We start from the raw sequence: 12,462 nt of genomic DNA, 5'->3' as shown, positions 1-12,462 counted from the left end.
TTGATGAAAATTCATAAAACCTTTATTAATAATTCATGTCTTACAAATAAAACAATGAAGAATGAGAAGTATACTTAGATCCTAAACAATCCTTGGGATCTAACATGTTTAACATAAACATCTCTCTTGACTGGTTTGGTGAGGGGATCTGTCACCATGTCATGAGTAGATATATATACTTCATATTAACTTCTTTGCGTGCAATTAAGTCCCTGACAAAATGATACTTAATCTCTATGTGCTTTGATTTGCTGTGGAACCTCTGGTCCTTAGCGAAAGCTATAGCAGATTGACTGTCACTGTTAACTATGACTTGGGTTGGACAATTGGTTACATTCAAGTTGTTTAGGAACCGATTCAGCCAAACAGCCTCTTGAACTGCTGATGAATATGATACGTATTCAGCTTCCATGGTGGATGATAGGGGTCAAAAACCCCTATCTTTGGGTATGGTTTTAGGACGGGTTTTAGTGTTATTTAGTTAATAAGCGAGCAATTATCGCATTTAAATGGTTTTGTGTGAGTTAGTTAGAAATTGGAAATGTTTTATTTACTTTTCGCTGTTTAGGCTCATTTTGTGATCAATTTAGGCAAATACGGCCAAATTGGCATGCATATAATAATTCCGTTATCTTTTGAAGCTAATTGATCCGTCAAAAGTCGCACCAAACGAAGCGTTTGCTCAAATAAGCGATTGGCGGGTCAATTTAGCCTTTGGACTAATGTTATCTGGAGTTTTGTGCATGCGCAGGGATAAATTCGGGCGAAGAACACGTTGATTGGCGTTCGGCAAACACGCGGAGGCGTATCGGGCAAGACAGCTCGCCGAGCAGGCTGTGCCTGCTCGCGACGAGCAGCGCCTGCTCGCCGAGCAGCTTGCCCTGCTCGGCGAGCAGGCCTGCAGGAATTGGTCAAAAAGACCAATTACGCCCCCACGACGCCATGATGGACCCCACGACTTCCTACCTGCATAAGGACACGAAATAGGTCAAGAAAAGGGGCCGAGCCGCGTCTATAAATAGGATTTTTCCAATGTAAATTAGATATCTTTTATCTTTGTAATTTTCTTAGCTTTTCATCTTGAGAAATCCTCTCCACCTCCTCCATATCCTTCAAACCTCCATTGAAGACACATCCGAAGCTCCGTTCACTGAGGATTGCTCAAGCTCCATCCTTAAGTCCTAGGAAGACGCCTGCATTGGTAGACAGGTTCCCTAAAAGGGATTTTTCTTCTTTTATATTCTGTCTAGCCTCTGATACATGTTATGAATCCTAGGCTCATTGTAACTTCGTGACAATACTTTCATCTTTGATATATATTATAGTTCTTGTTTATTCAATCGTTTTAATGCTTTAATCTTTGTCTTACGCTTTGTCTGATTGGTTTAACTCATTCGATAATCCCAAAATCAAGTTGGCACATATTGCGAGCTGAATCTGACCTAGTCAGTGCCTATAGGATTGACGACCCTATAGAAGATTAAGCCCAAATTGCTGAGCCTTAGAGCTAGTTTCGGCCTTACAAGGGAATCATGAACTAGGGACTTTAGGAGGATAGGTCGGGTTAATCGCCTCGGACACAAGTGACTTAGGTTTTAATTCAATTGCTTAAACAATCTATTTTCATTATCATCGTATCCCTTCATGTTCCTTTGGATAATTGCATTGGTAAAAGATCACTTAGGAGTAGTTTAACTTAATTAGGCGTAGAATAACTTAGTTAGAATCAGATAACTTAGCTAGGAATAGTATAATTCAACCTAGGAGTAGATTAACTTAGAAAAGCCAACTCAAAACCCCCTAAGCCTAGATAACACCTGAAACCAAGTAACTCGATACTTGCAGAAATAAATCATGTGGACGATAACCTGGACTTAACCAGAAATTTATTACTTGATAACGACGGGGTACACTTATCCCTTAGTGAGTCTCGCGGTACGAACGCCGTGAGGCGCATCAGTGGACATGGCTACACAAGTTTGTTTCTTGCTACTCCAGGAAATCACGCCATTTCCTAGCAAGAACACATAGCCTGACGTGGACTTTCTTTCGTCTAAGTCTCCTGCCCAATCAGCATCCGTGTATCCTCTCAAATTTAGGTCTTTACCTTGATAGCATAGAGAATAATTTGTTGTTCCTTTGAGGTACCTCAGTATCCTCTTCACAGCTGCCCAAAGTGCTAGTCCTGGGTTGGACTGATATCTACTCACCATCCCAACGGCATGACAGATATCAGGTCTTGTACACAACATGGCATACATTAGACTACCTACGGCACTTGCATTTGGAACTTTTTCCATCCTTTTCTTTTCGTTTGGATTCTTTGGACACATTTTGGTACTTAGGGTGGTGTCCTTAGTCATCAGGCTATCTACAGGCCTACTTCCACGCATACCGAAACGATCAATGACTTTGTTAACATAAGTCTCTTGAGACAGTGCTAATAGTTTCTTTGATCGATCCCTTGAAATCTTAACCCCAAGTATGTATGCGGCTTCGCCCATATCTTTCATTTCAAAACTTGAGTTTAGCCAAGCTTTGATTTGGTTTACAAATTCTATGTCATTTCCTGCTATCAGTATGTCATCTACATACAGAGATAAAATGACAAAATTTCTACCCGACCGTTTCGTGTAGACACAATGGTCCTCTTCAAGCATCTTGAAGCCATTCGAAATCATTTGATTGTGAAAATGAAGGAACCATTGCCTAGAGGACTGTTTAAGGCCATAAATTGACTTTTTCAATTTATAGACCTTATACTCGGAGCCTTTTACCATGAAGCCCTCTGGCTGTGACATATAGATCTCTTCGCTCAATTCTCCATTGAGAAAAGCAGTCTTAACATCCATCTGATGTAGCTCTAGGTCTAAACTTGCTACAATAGCTAAGATTAGTCTAATAGATGTAAACCTTACAACAGGTGAGAATGTCTCCTCGAAGTCTATTCCTTCCTGTTGTGTAAAGCATTTAGCGACAAGGCGAGCTTTGTACCTTTCGATACTATTGTCAGCCCTTCGCTTCACTTTGAGAACCCATCTGCTCCCAACAGCTTTTCTACCCTTTGGCAGATCAACCAGTTCCCAAACATGGTTGGATCTCATAGAATCTAGTTCCTCTTGCATTGTTATAGTCCATTTGTCTTTTTCCGGAGAAGTGAAAGCTTCTTTAGCATTTCTAGGTTCCGCGTCATCATTTGGAGTTACTAAAAGAGCTGTGCCTTCGATACCAAATCATCGACTATCAACTCTTTGCCTTTTAGTACGGTGCGGTTCCGAGTTTTGATAAACTTCTCTCATGTATTCATAATAACCCGGAATCCTATCTCTTAGACTTTGTCCCAAATTCTCATAAGAATCAGGAATCAAACTCCCACTTAAATAAGGATCTGTCACATTCGAAACGTTTTGAGGTTCGAAACTTTGACCTTGTTCTTGTTCCTGATAGTGATCGGTATCATTACCTTGATCCTTAAAATTCCTCCCACTCAAATGGAGAGGTCCGTTTGAATCTATTTCCTCAAACAGAGTGAGATTAGTGTCAACTTCTCTTAGCTTAGGAAACTCATTCTCTAAGAAGACGACGTCTCGTGATTCAAATTCTGTCACTCGGCCTTCACTATTTTCTCCCACTAGGACATATCCCTTTGATACGTCAGGGTATCTTATAAAGACACACTTTCTACCTCTTGGGCCTAATTTCCCAAATTTGCTAGAGGTATCATGGGCAAAAACAGTACAACCCCAAGGTCTGAGCATACTCAAATCAGGTTTTCTACCAGTCCACAGCTTATAAGGAGTGGAAGTGACAGTCTTGGAGGGCACTCGGTTTAGAACATATGTAGCTGTTAGCAAAGCATCTCCCCAATAGGAAATAGGCAAGTTTGCTTCAGCCATCATAGATCGAACCATATCAATGAGAGTTCTATTTCTCCTCTCAGCAACACCATTTTGTTGCGGAGTGTATGGGATAGACAACTGATGCTCTATCCCTTTCTCATCACACAAAGCTTTGAATTCATCTGAAAGATATTCTCGACCTCGGTCAGTTCTCAAAACTTTGATCTTCTTGTCTAGTTGATTTTCAATAAGGTTCATAAACTTTCTGAAACAACTCAAAGCTTCAGACTTGTGAGACATCAAGTAGATGTGACCATACCTTGTATAGTCATCTATGAAGGTGATGAAGTAGTAGGCCCCATGCCTAGCCCTCACATTCATTGGACCACAGACATCAGAATGAATTAATTGCAGAGGAAATTCTGCCCTAGTACCCTTCCCGAATGGTTTTCTATGCATTTTCCCTTTAAGACATAGTTCGCATGGAGGTAATTCAACTTTTCTTAAACTACCTAGTAAGCCCTCTTTGGCTAAACGATTCATGCGATCTTGGCCAATGTGATTTAACCTAGCATGCCATAAACTAACATCTTTATCCACAGAAGAAGAAGTAGTAACAGAAAAATTATTGGATTCATTTAATTGAACATCCAAAATAGTCAAACCATTCAGTACATATCCTGAACCATAAAATTCATTATCCAAACTTAAATGCAAACTGTTATTAGCAAAAAGAAAGGCAAATCCAATTCTTAACAAAGAGTTCACAGAAATAAGGTTTCTCCGAATATTCGGAGCAGAGAGAACATCTTGTAGGAGGAGAGTTTGACCACCACGTAGACTCAATCTACATGTGCCAATCCCTTTGACTTCAACTCTCGAGTTGTCTCCCACATAGATCCATCTTGAACCGATTGGAATTCGTCGGAACTCGACAAAGGTCTCTCTTTCCTTCCTCACATAGTCCGTTGCACCTTAGGAACTTTACAATCATTTGCATAGTGTCCTTTTTCTTGGCAGTTGAAACATTTCACACGTGAAAGCTTCAGTTTCTTTCTATTCTTTATTCTCTTTCCCTTTCTATTTTCTGTATTCACAGGCTCTTTGGCTTGCTCTTTGCCCTGGCCATAGAAGCGCTTACGCTTTTGCCTTGGAGGATTGGAACGCCTCCCACTTGAGTGGGCTCCCACATAATGGGCTTCAGCATTGATCTTAATCGATGCCAGGCGATCCTCCTCTAGCTCAAGGTGGCGACAAACAGCATCGAAGGTTTGAATTGCTTCGGTGTGGGTTAGGTGCACCTTCATGTGCTCCCAACTGTTTGGCAAAGAGCGGATAACAGCTTGCACTTTCTGCTCATTGGTCAACTAATGACCTGCTTCATTCAGCTCACTGATCATGTTGGACATTTCTCTTAAATGCTTTTTCATTGTATGATCAGGCCTCTTCTTGTAAGTGTCAAACTTAATTGGCAATGAGTGGAGCCTAGTCAGAGACACACCTCCGAATTTCTCCTTCAAGGCATCCCATAGGCCCTTGGCTGACTCAATCTTACAGAATTGCCTAGTGAACTCATCATCCATAGCACTCAGCATGATGATGCGGGCAGTGGAATCCTTTCTCTTCCATGCCGTATAATCTCGGCGAAGCTGAGCAGTTGCACCATCCTCAGGTTCGGTCATAACCGTATCCAAGTGAGCAAGCACATCTTGCTCTTCAAGCACATACTTTATTTTTATTGACCAAACCTCATAGTTATCCCCATTTAATTTCAGGTCTTTGTTGAGTTCAGCAACTATAGACTTTCTAGCTGCTGCCATTGATGACTGATCTACAATGGTATTGCACGACTTAGTAAGAAGTTATTAAAGGTTCAATACACGCATTAATTCTCTAGACAACTTATATCTAATCAATCAAATTTTCATTCTAAATTTCGATTCGAAAATGAGACCGAAGTGGCTCAAATTACCCTTTACACTTTAGTATTAGATCCAACTAATTAGATACATTAATGCTTAGAGAATTTTGTACTCACAAGTAACGATTTTGCAACTTATTACAAAAATATGGTTGTTGTAAGGAATTAAGATGACTTTTGATTTATTATTTCGATCTTAATGTTGACTAATCTTAACTACTAAGGTCGAAGATAATCATTAAATCAATAATAACTAATCACTGATTTAATAAATCGCAATTAAATGATCACATAATAAACCCCAAAGAAAAAATTTGTTCCAAAAATTAAATCCACAACCACACCAAAAACAAAAATGGTTCATTTAACCAACATAAAAATCTTCCATCTCTTCCATGTAGGGAATTTCTCCTACACGGAACAGGCGAGGGAAGGAACGAATCACAGATCTCCTTAACATTTCAGGCATCTCCTAAAAAACCCACCTGTATTGGACAGACCTAAGTTGTCTCCCGGACCTCAGTCTCACTCCATCGTCACTTAAAGGTAAGGTGACATTCAGCTCATCTAGCTCATTTAAGAACAATAACATTGAATGTTAATAATTCAACCCAGAACTGTTAAAGCTATGCAAATATAGCCTATGGAGTCTTGGAGAGGACTTTAGGGTTTCAAGAAGGCCGAAGAATAATATTATTTGATCATGACCTCCGTCAAAATCTCCCATAAGGATGAGGCACTGCATAAGGTCATGTACCTCGATCAGGTGACGCACAATAGCATCTGCATCATCCCATCGCACTTCTTTAGACATTCTGCATTTCAAAAGTCTAATGCGAAATATCTCCCTGATAGCCACTTGATTGTCCGTTACAGGCTCCACTAGGGTGAATCTAATGATTGCCATGACTATCCAAAAACAAAGAAACACCAGAAAAGGTTAGTGCAACATGCATAGACCTTTTCCCAATCAAAACATATCTCGATTGTCATAGTGGTAGGGACCTCCTTAAATCTGATTTAAAATCATTTATAACACATAAACAATTTTATAAAATATTTTTAGAGAGTTTATAAAATATTTATAACACATTTAAAAATATTTAATATACCCTAATTAAAAGATATTGTATAAACTGCTCATCCAAAAATTTTGAAAAAATATCCAAAAAATCAGAAAAATTCAGAAACGCGTTTTTGTAAAAAACGGGAAAAAATTAGTCACGGGAAGAGGCCCCACGCGCCCACATGCGCTTGGCGCGTGTGGAGGGGCCTCTGCCACATGGCGCGCGCTGGTTGGTCCAGCTGGCACCAGCGCGGCACCGGCTGGCCAACCAGCGCCTGCCGTGTGGTGGGCTGGGGGAGACACGCGTTTTCTCCCACCAGGTGGCGCGAGAAGGCCACGCGCCGCCTTCCCTATCGATTCCGACGACGAAAAATATATGGAACCTAGGGTTTTCGAGTTCTATGGACTCGATGGTGTGGTCGGTTTTTCGATTTGACGAGCGGAATGAAAAATCAGAAGGTAACAGAGACCTAAAACGGGTTTAATTGAGTAAAAAACGTTTAAATCGAACCCTAATTCAATTTAATCACGCAATCAATCAATTCCAATGTATAATCATAAAAATAATAACAATGAATTATTTTTAATCTTTCAAAAAAGATTCAAACGCAAACGAATTCGCGGTAAAGACGGAATACTAGATCCAATGGCTCTGATACCAATGTTGGGATAAGCATATATTCACAACATATATATTTATCCGAATAAGTAAACGGGTTTACGGGTTACCTCTTGTAGCGCAGATCTCGTTCTTGATTTGCAGCGGAAGGATTCGGATCAATCACCCGATCTAGTATCACTGGTCAAGCCTTCAACCACGCCAATAGAATTGGGAGAGAAAGACAATTGGTTCACGAACTAAAGCGACGACGAATCCCAAAGAGAGAGAGGGGGCGGCAGCCAAAAGGAGGAAGCAGGAGAGAAAAATTCTCTTTTCTGTGTTTTTGAGATACTGTATCTCTAAAACCTAATTCCTTATTCTCTTAAAATTAGTGTTGGTTAAGGTTTCTATTTATACTAAATATATAGATAACCTAACCCTAATTCTTATTGGGTTTAGGCCCGTTCCATTTCCGGCGGGCCTAATTGGATCCATATCCAATTAATTCCAACAATATATATATTGATAGGGGCAACAAAACTACGTAGTTTTGATGATAATTGAAAAGGGCAAGGTGGCAAATTTGTAAATAAAAGGAAAGAGATGATAGAGAAAATTGTTTTATTTCTTTTCTTTAAAATATTTTTTCCCGACATTTCTAACCTCGTTTTTTGAAATTTTTTATACTATTAGACTCGTTTAAATTAGACGGTCATTTTAAGATTCCTGAATCTCAAGTAAAAAAAATTTCGGTGAACGGAATCCGGGTGGGTGTTTTCTGGCGAAACAAAATGTGCCCAGAAAATTCTCAAAAAATTCAAAAAAATGTAAAACATTATTCTGAGAAACTTTATTTCTTGGGTCGAAGCGAGATTTCTTACGGTTTAGTCCTAATAAAACGTGTTCCTTAATTTTATCCATTTTACATGCTTCAACAATTTGTTGGGTCAAAACCGTAAGAAATCTCGTTTTGAGCCAAGAATTAAAGTTTTTTAAAATAATGTTTTACATGTTTTGGAATTTTTGGTAATTTTCTGGGCACATTTTTTATCCTACTTACATTGTTCCGGCAGTGTACGAAATTATTCCAAATCAGTGTATCATTTGTTCCAACATAATACTTATATTGTTCCAATAGAATAAATTAGCGTACCAATTTTTCCAACAAAATAGTTCTATTATTCCAGCATAATACTTATATTGTTCCAACATAATAAATCAGTTTACCAATTGTTCCAAATCAATTTTATTATCCATGTCTTCAATTTCATTTTTGTTTCTTAGTATTTAATATAGTATTTTCAAATTTATATTAGTTATATTACTCAAAATAATTCTAATTTTTATATTCTTCCAACAGAATAAATCTGCGTACCAATTGTTTCAAATCAGTGTACCAACTTTTCCAACAGAATAATTATATTGTTCCAACAGAATAGTTATATTGTTCCAACAGAATAATTATATTATTCCAACGGAATTGTTATATTGTTCCAACAAAATATTGCAACACATAGTGCTGAAAGGTGAGATCAAAAAGTACCCAGAAAATTATCAAAAACTTCTAAAATATGTAAAACATCATTTTAAGAAACTTTAATTTTTGGCTCAAAATGAGATTTCTTACGGTTTTGACCCAATAAATTGTTGAAGCATGTAAAATGTATAAAATTAAGAAAATTATTTTATTGGGACTAAACCGTAAGAAATCCTGCTTCGACCCAAGAATTAAAGTTTCTCAAAATCATGTTCTACATTTTCTGAAATTTTTGAAGAATTTTCTGGTTACTTTTTGTTTTCTCGCCGAAAAATGCCCACCTAATCGCCGGATTCCGTTGATTTGGGACTAAACCGTAAGGAATCTCACTTTGAGTCAAGAATTAAAGTTTCTCAGAATGATGTTTTACATTTTTCTGGAATTTTTTGAAAATTTTCTGGGTATTGTTTTCTCACAGAAAAACAAATCGCCGGATTCTGTTCACCGTAATTTTTTTTACCTGAGCTTCTGGGATCTTAAAATGGCCGTCTAATTAAGACGAGTCTAACGGTATAAAAGTTTTTGAAAAATGAGGTTAGAATGAGGCTAGCTTGTTGAGTCACTCAAGGTGAAACTTCACTAGATAGGATCCTAGCTCACTAAAGAGTTTGTGAAATTCTTCGAATTAATATTGAGGGTTATTAATTTGGCAAAATAGTGGGAGCAATTTAAAATAAATTAAAAGTCCTATGTTTTAAATTGATACATTAAAGCAAATGAATAACATTCATCACTCTATCTCACTCTCAAGTTAAAGTAAATACTCTGAATCATCATATCTAAAATGGATCTAGATAATATTGTAAACGATAACAAATTGAATAGTTCAAAATTCACCAACTATTTTGGCATACTCAAAATTGTTTTGAAGTTCGACATGATTGGGTATGTATTAAGATACACTGATACCTATCGTCAAAATTGTTTTGAAGTTCGAAAAGATTGGGTATGTATTAAGATACGCCGATACCCAATGTCCTTGTTGATGATGCTCCTGTCAAGAAGATTGATGTTTACCGGAAGCACCAATCAGATGACGAACGTACAGGATGTATCATACTTGCAGCTATGGCACTAGAGCTACAAAATCAACATGAGAACATGGATGCATATTCTATTATTATGCACTTGAAATAGGTGTTTTGAGAAACAGACTCAATGCGAAAGCTATGAGATGGCAAAGTTGTTGTTTCGCTCCAAGATGCAAGAAGGTTCTTCTGTTGTGGCACATTGTGTCAAGATGATTGGTTACATCACTAAGTTTTCTAGCATTGGATTTATGATGGATAATGAATTAAGTGTCGACTTAGTTCTACGATCCCTCCTAGAGATTTATTCATAAGCTCATCACGAACTGCCAGATGAATAAACTCAAAGACCTCTCTAGAAGAGCTCTTGAACATGCTCAAGACAGTTGAGCCTAATCCAAAGAAAGAGAAAGTGATGTCTGCACTTGTTATTGAGGGATCTCACAAGAGAAAAAGGGAAGTTTCCCAATTCTAAAGATTCCAAGAAGAATAAATGCATTAAACCCAAATCAATAAAAGCAAGAAGCCGAAAGGGAATGCCACCAATATAGTAAAGAAGGGAATTGGTGTTGAAACACCTTTCCACATGATTTTGATTTGACAAAATTATTTAAATTATATTTAAATTGCCATGATAAAATATTCCAACACATTAAATTTAATGCTTTGATTTATTAATACTAATGTGTTTGTTCAATGTTGAGTTAATTGATTTATAAGAATTAAAGACATTAAAAGATCAAGGCCCAAAAGCCCATAAGAGAAGGTCAAAGTCCAGTCAATATGTTCAAGCCTTGCGGGCCCAGTATAACAAAGCTCAGCCCAGCGGAAGGAAGAATCGAGAAGGAATTTCTCAATTGCTTCATACCGAAGCTGCTGAGTCAACCAGACAAAGAAGTCAGGTCAGCAGCTGACCTGGACAACTTGGAGACAAAGTCTTTCTACTTAAGGAAATGTTCAGACGAAAAGTTGTCTGGAAGACTTTTCCGAAAATATGGAGACACTCTGACGAGTCTGAGCAAAAGCAACTGATCCTTGATGAAGACAGAAGATGCAACGTTCTTATTGGCCGATGACGTTGAGCACTACCCGAACGAAAGCGACATGAAGTCGTTTCCCTACAATGGTTATTTCAAAATTCGAAATGACCGGTGCCTCAGATGTCACTATAAATAGGCCTTTCAAATGCTTCATTCGATGCAGATCTTCATCAAGTCGAACCACTGACCAAATAACAACTTGAAGTTTCTGTCTTGAAAAGCAAAGTAATTCTTACACTAATTATCATTCTTGTGTAAAAGCCTAGATTGATTTTTTCATCTAAAGTGTTTTTCATTTTTTTTAGAACAAACACTTTATTATTTCTAGAGATTAGAAACGAGAAGCTGAGTTGCTCGGTTATAGCACTTAACAGTAGAGATATTATTGAGTAGAAGAATAGAGGAAGGTACTCTTGTATACTCAGTAGCTATTGTAAAAGGTTTGTGCTCTACCTGAAAGAGCTCAATAGTGGATTCAAAAAGCCCGGAAGGACTCCGGGGACTGGACATAGGCAAGGAGGCCGAATCGGGATAAGTTTGCTGAGTAATATCTTTCTAACCCTTTACTCCTTTATATATTGCTTGCTGTGTACTGCCTAGTAAAACGCTAAAAAGAATATAAACTGAGTTGAGTGATCTGAGAGCTGAGTTCAGGAATAGACTTAAGTGTTATCTCCTGACTCACGATAGAAGCAGCCTTAGTCAGCAGTTGACTAAGATTGCCTCTGATCTTGCTCAGTATCACGGTGCTAAAAGACTTAGACAAAGTCTTAGTTAAAAAATATAAGTCAGCCTTACGTGAAAATTTTAAATAGTTCCTAACCCCCTTGGAACTAACTTTGTCACGTTACACGGGACCAACAAGTGGTATCAGAGCTTAACAAGCTCAGTTCACAAGATAAAACTATCTTAAGCTGATCCTTATAATGGCTGAAAATAGCACTCGTTTCCTCCCTGGAAATCATACAACTCAGATACTCCCTGAGGGATTATCTATCACTAGGCCTCCACTGTTCTTCGGTTCTAACTACACCTTTTGGAAGAACAGGGTGAAAAATTTCATTCAGGCAACAAATATGAGTGCATGGCTATCTATAGTCCAAGGCCCATTTGTTCCCTATGAAACTGTTGACGGCGTTGTTGAGCGATTTCCGCAAGTGCACGGTTTCGCTTGTAGTAATAAAAAGATATCGAACCCACAGGGAACGCTTTTAACGAAAACTTATATTAATACAGTTTAAATTATGTCTTTAGGTTTATATTATAGAAAATCATTTAATTGAATTGGATTGAATTGAATTAATCAGAATCAGATGAGAAATATATGTTAGAAATTTAGAAAACAATTCTATCTCGAGATTAGATTACAAAACAGAAACTTTAGCGTTTAAAATAAGAAAAGTGTTAAACTTGTTTGCATTAAGCAAAGA

Source organism: Euphorbia lathyris, chromosome 2 (assembly GCF_963576675.1).
Source record: "Euphorbia lathyris chromosome 2, ddEupLath1.1, whole genome shotgun sequence".
NCBI classification, from domain to species: Eukaryota; Viridiplantae; Streptophyta; class Magnoliopsida; order Malpighiales; family Euphorbiaceae; genus Euphorbia; species Euphorbia lathyris.
The sequence above is the reverse complement of the archived record's forward strand: the minus strand, read 5'-3'. Positions refer to the sequence as shown.